This window comes from Leucopleurus acutus (genome assembly GCF_964270905.1).
Source record: "Leucopleurus acutus genome assembly, chromosome: 13".
NCBI classification, from domain to species: domain Eukaryota; kingdom Metazoa; phylum Chordata; class Mammalia; order Artiodactyla; family Delphinidae; genus Leucopleurus; species Leucopleurus acutus.
This window is the reverse complement of record NC_139155.1, coordinates 89,208,682-89,214,681: the sequence shown is the minus strand read 5'-3', so window position 1 is coordinate 89,214,681 and position 6,000 is coordinate 89,208,682.

The following is a 6,000-nucleotide window of genomic DNA, read 5'->3' as shown; positions in this document are numbered from 1 at the left end:
CCGCCCCCGACATTCTTCCAGATTAGCAAACCCGGCCGACCGACTCTCAGGCCGCAGTCCCACGGCCATCTCTCATTGGACGCTGTGGGCCGTGTGCCCATCCCTAACCAAGCATGTGGCTGGGGGACGAGTGGGACCAGCTGCGCCGACGATGGGAAGGAAGGCGTTTTCTAAAGGAACTTTGAGATGCTGACGTCAGAGTGAAGGAGGGTGGGCGGCGGCCAGGACTGGCGCAAGGGGCTCGGAAGAGATACCGGAGCAGCCGACCCCATGGTGTGACAGTTCTTCCTGCACCTGAGAGGGGACGCTGGCTGAGGAGCTGTAGGAGGCCCTGAAGGCGGTGAAGAGCCATGGCAGTGGCAGCGGCAGGGCCACAAGCATCAGAAGCTGCGGACAGACAGACGTGGTTCTCGCTAGGTAGGTCCAGACGGTGCCTGGTGGACGGTGCGGGATCCAAGGATGCTGGGTGTCGGGGGACGTGTCACTTCGTGGCGGGGGCCGTGTGGCACCACGGCTGCTGTTTTCTCCTCGAGCCTGCCCCTGAATGCTGGCATTTGAATGTGGCCCAAATACAAGCGCTGACGAGAGGCCACTTTTCACCCATCAGATGGGCGACGTTGAGAAAGTCATCTGTCATCACTCACCGAGGAGGGAAGTGGGGACTTTGGTGCTGCTGGAGGGGGTGCCACTGGTACAGCCTCGCTGGGAGGCCATCAGGGAGCAGCTATTAAAATTTGAAATGTACATTTTCTACGGCCCGGCATTCTTGGTGTCTGCCCTGGAAAAACACGCCCATCTTTGTACAAGACGGCTGATGCGAGATGTAGTAGTTAACCAAAAAGAAAAAAAAACCCCAGAAACTGCCTAACTGTGTGCTCTGGAGCTGGCTGTGGTCAAGGACGAGGGTGACGGGCAGAGTCCCGCTGCGCCCGTTTGCCGGCCTGTGTTTGCTGCGGTGGGGTCATGTCCCACTGCAGAAATGGGCACTTTTCTAAGACCCGCAGGTGCTGTGTAAGCTGGTGGCCGCCCTGGGATGACCGCACTGGGACGTAGCCCAAAGATGGAACACTGCATTGAGTGAGAAAGGATGAACTAGACCCAGGTGTGCCAATGACGCTACTCAGACCCATTGTTGGGTGAAAAAAGTGACGAGGAAAGAAGCAGAGAGCAGAAAAACCCCACAAAACAACTACATAGTTACATTCACCATGTGTACCATGTACGAACACACGTGTCATCTCTTCTGAGCTTGGTCTGCTCAGGGGACCAGATGAGGACCAACAGGTAGATGCCAGGATGTGAAGGGACCGAGGCCTTCAGGGTCTCAGCACAGTTTTACATTCTTACCAGGAGCAGCTATTCCTGGTTTACTTGTGTAACTCAAGGTCAGTGGGAAGAGCGGGGTGCATGTGTGTGGATGGGAAAGGCCAGCTTGCTCAGGAGGCCCCTGCTCCAACAGGGGGCCCCAAGGGGATGTGGTGCCCTTAGACCAGGCCCCAGGCCTTCAGTCCAGCAGAGCGATGGGGCACTGGCCACATGCCTGAATCCCTGCCCTTGTGGGGCTGGCACCTGGCGGGGTGGGCATAGATGCAAAGTGGAACAGTGGCTCCCAGAGGTCCCAGGCCCCATCCCTGGAATCCACGGTGTCCCCTTATGTGCTAAGGGGAGCCTTGCAGATGTGATTAAGTTAGAGATCTTGAGATGGGGGTGGTCGCAGTGTCCTCACAAGGGCCCTTGAAAGAGGGAGGAGGGGGAGGCTCAGAGTCAGGGGAGGAGGCCACGTGGTGATGAAAGCAGAGGTCGGAGCGCTGCAGCCAGGCGCCGGGGGACGCAGGTGCTTCTAGCAGCTGGACGAGGCAAGGAGCAGAGCCTCCCCGGGAGCCCCAGAAGGAGCCAGCCCTGCTCACACCTTGCTTTCAGCCCAGCAAAACTGTCTCTAGACCTCCGGACTCCAGAACTGGGGGAGAACAAAGGTGCCTCACTTGGCACCACTAGGTTTGTGGTCACAGTTAACTGCAGCCACGGGAAGCTCCTGTGCATCTTACGGGCGGGGTCAGGAGGATGAGATGTCAGCTTCGCAAAGGCCTGAGGGAAGAGCAGTCAGCCAGGGGGCCAGCCCGTGCAAAGGCCCCGGGGCAGTCTCTGTGTGTTGGAGGTTCAGCCATGGGGCTGGAGTGCCAACAGGGGGAGGTGGTTTTAAAACTTGTCCTTGGGACTTCCCTGGTGTCACAGTGGTTGAGAATCCGCCTGCCAATGCAGGGGACACGGGTTCCAGCCCTGGTCCGGGAAGATCCCACACGCCGCGGAGCAACTAAGCATGTGCGCCGCAACTACTGAGCCTGTGCTTTAGAGCCCGTGTGCCGCAACTACTGAGCCTATGTGCCGCAATTACTGAAGCCCGCGCGCTCTAGCGCCTGCGTGCTGCAACTACTGAGCCCGCATGCTGCAACTACTGAAGCCTGCGTGCCTAGAGCCTGTGCTCCGCAACAGGGGAAGCCCCTGCTTGCCACAACTAGAGAAAGCCTGCACGCAGCAACAAAGACCCAACGTGGCCAAAAACAACAACAACAGAAAACTTGTCCTTGAACTCTTGGCTACGCTTCCCAGTGGGGGCTACACCCCTGGCCTTTGTGTCCACCTCCATCGACAGATGGGCCTGCAGGCTCACTTCTGAGCCTGCCTTAGCAAAGGCCACGGGCTCCCCTGGACCCCCCCGGCACTCAGTGCAAGACACTTGCCATCTCAGTGGGGGCGGAGAGAGGGAGAGAGAGAGGATGCACAGAAGCCCCAGGGCTCTAGCCGGCAGTTTGCGTCTTCCCAGCTCAGGGGCCAGCTTGTGGGTGAAGAAGCTTCGGATGGTCTGGGGGTGGCTGCAGGGAGGCCTTGAGGAGTGCTGCCCGGCCGAGCCCGGACAGCCGCAGCCGTGGGAGATAGTCAGGATGGCTGAGAGGTGCTTAGTCCTGCCACATTTGGGATGTTTTTGCTGGTATCTAGATGCCGTGTGAGTCTGCTAGGGCCGCCGTAGCAAGCACCCGGACATTTATGGTCCTGTGTCCTGGAGGCGGGAAGTCCGAGATGGAGGTGTCGCAGGGCTGGTCCCCCCGAGGCCTCTCTCCTGGGCGTGTAGACGGCCGTGTCCTCCCATGTCCTCACGTGGCCGTCCCTGCGCGTGTCTGTGCCCTGATCTCCTCCTCCTATAAGGACACCAGTCATGCTGGATCGGGGCTCACCCTATGGACTCATTGCACCTTAATCACCTTTAAGACCCCATCTCCAAGTACAGTCACATCTTGAGGACCGCAACACCCAGATTTTGGAGGAACACAGTTCAGCCCAGAGCAGACGCCCAGATGGAGGGAGAGGGGGTCGTAGCCAGAGGTGAGAGGTCGTCAGGGCGGGGACCACGTGCGCTAGGGGTTGTGCGGGCCGAGTGGCCATGGGGGCCGGGGCGGGGTGTCGCTGGCGTCCCTGGGCCCCACCCCACTCAGCTGCCAGGTGCAACTCTTGGTCCTGGAGCCGGACCCTCTGCCCAGCCCGTGCCCCCGGGGAGCACCCCAGCCCCTCCCTCTCTGGGGCACCTGCCTGAAAGGGAGGCGGGTCACCAGGCCACGGCCTCCGGAGAGGGCGTTACAAGAGAAATCAGTTCCGGTTCAGAATACTTGTATTCACCTCTTGGTATTTGAAGAGAAGATGCTCTAACTGCTGGGATTGTCTGTGGGACGTGCTTTCCGGCGCTCAGGCTGTCTCGTACCCTGTTGTCTTCCATCCAGGACGAGCCTCTGGCCCCCTTGGCCCCATTGGTCCCTGTGCAGGAGGAACAATTTCAGGCGCCTCTGAGAAACCCAGCTTAAGAGGGAAAATTAGAGCGTTAGTTTCAGGCATGGCTGGTTCCAGGGTCTCTGAGCCCAGACTCTGCTTCCTCCCTTTGGCTGACCTCGCGTGCTCCCCCACCCTGCCCAGAAGAGGAGGCCCCCCTTTTTCTGGGCCATGCCATGTGGCAGGCAGGATCTTAGCTCCCCAAACAGGGCTCAAACCTGAACACCCTGTGCTGGCAGCTCGGAGCCTTGACCACTGGACCACCAGGGAAGTCCCGAGGAGGCCCTTCCTAACGTTTCAGGGAAGGTCCTGGATTGTCTCACCTGGGTCTTGTGCTCTTCCCTGAGCCCATCACTGGGCCAAGCAGACGTGAGTTCTGATTGGCTGGCCTGGGTCTTGGGCTGCGGGCCTGTCAGCCCCACCCTTACCACGTGGGCCAAGTCGGGGAGGGGCGGCTTTCCGGAGGAAAATTGGGGTGCAGGTGCCAGAAAGGGGTGTTGGCAGGAAAGAGGCCGGCAGTGCATGTTCCCGCACCCTTTCCAGGCTTGTCGTCCGGTCGCTGTGCTCTGGGAGCTGATCTAAGGATGTACAGACCCAACTCAGTGAATTCCGGCTGCCCTACTTGGAGGCCATGTAGCTACTCCCAATTTAAAAAGAACCAAAGCTGAAAACCTATGTCCGCAGACAAACTTGTGCATGAGTGTCCGCTGCAGCATTACTCAATGGCCCCCAAATGGAAGCTGCCCAAAGGGCCACTGACCCGTGAAGAAGGGACACACAGATGTGGTGTATCCGCACAATGGAGTATTATTCGGCCCTGAAAAGCTATGCAGTTGTTGACCCGTGAAGAAGGGACACACAAATGTGGTGTCCACACAATGGAGTATTGTTCAGCCCTGAAAAGCTATGCAGTTGTTGACCCGTGAAGAAGGGACACACAAATGTGGTGTACCTGCACAATGGAGTATTATTCGGCCCTGAAAAGCTATGCAGTTGTGAGGCATGTTGCAGCGTGGAAGAGCCTGGAAAACACACTGTAAGTGGAAAGAAACAGGAAGACAAGGCCACGAGCTGTACGATTCCATTTATAGGAAATGTCCAGAACCAGCAAATCCAGAGAGGCGGGAAGCAAAGCGGTGGCTGCCAGGGGCTGGGGGAGGGGAAGGGGGCGACTGGTAGTGAGTAGGTGGTTGGTTTATTTTGGGGAGGTGGGAATGTTCTGGAATTGGATAGTGGTTGATGTTTGTACGGTGCTATGAGTGTACCAAAAGCCACTTTAGAGGGGTGAATGGCATGGTGTGTGAGTCTCTGCTTAAAAGGAGAGAAGGAAACGCGGGGATGACGGGTTGGGGGCTCTGCTCCAGGCGCGCTGGTGAAGGGTCGGCAGGTCGGACCCGCCTGCCCCGTCTGTGCTGTGTAGCCGCTGCTCTTCTGGCCCCGGCTGCACAGGGGACAGCTGCTCGCAGGGGTCAGCAGGTTGTGAAACTGAGAAGAAGCCAAGTTACTGTGCATCACTGAATCAGCGGTACCACGATCTCAGAGAGCACGAAGAAGGGGAAGGGCCGCCACGCACACGGTGACGGGCTGCTTTGTCACGTGCAGTTGGTTCCCGACTTATAGGAAGAGGTTTCTAGACTCAGCAAGACACAGCCCTTCACCGTGCACCCCTATTAAACACACATTAAAGAGCGAGGAAAGTTAAGCAGGCTGGTGAGGTGTTGGAGGCGCTGTCAGGTCTGTGCTCTGTCCGTGTGGGGGGGAGGGGCGGGGAGGGAGGGGGAGGGGGAGGGAGGGGAGAGGGAGGGAGGGGGAGGGATGCTGCTTCTTAAATAGTGCGGGGAGGAGCCTAGCCAGCTGGGAATGAAGGGAGAGGGTCTGACGCTCCCACCGCCCTCAGCCTATAGCCATGTGCTCCTCGGAGCTCAGGCCTGCTCCTGCACAGCAGCTGGGGTTTCCTTCCAAGGCCCTGTATCAGGGCAAGTGGTGTCCCCGCAAATTCACGTCCACGCAGAACCTGAGAACATGAGCTTATTTGGAAAGAGGTTGCTGCAGATGGAATCAAAGCTCAGGCTGGAGATGAGCCCATCCTGGATTGTCCGGGTGGGGCCCTAACCCAGTGACAGAGTCCTTGGAGAGGAGGTGAGAAGCGGGGAAACACACGGGCAGGTGGCGGCAGAGCCGGAA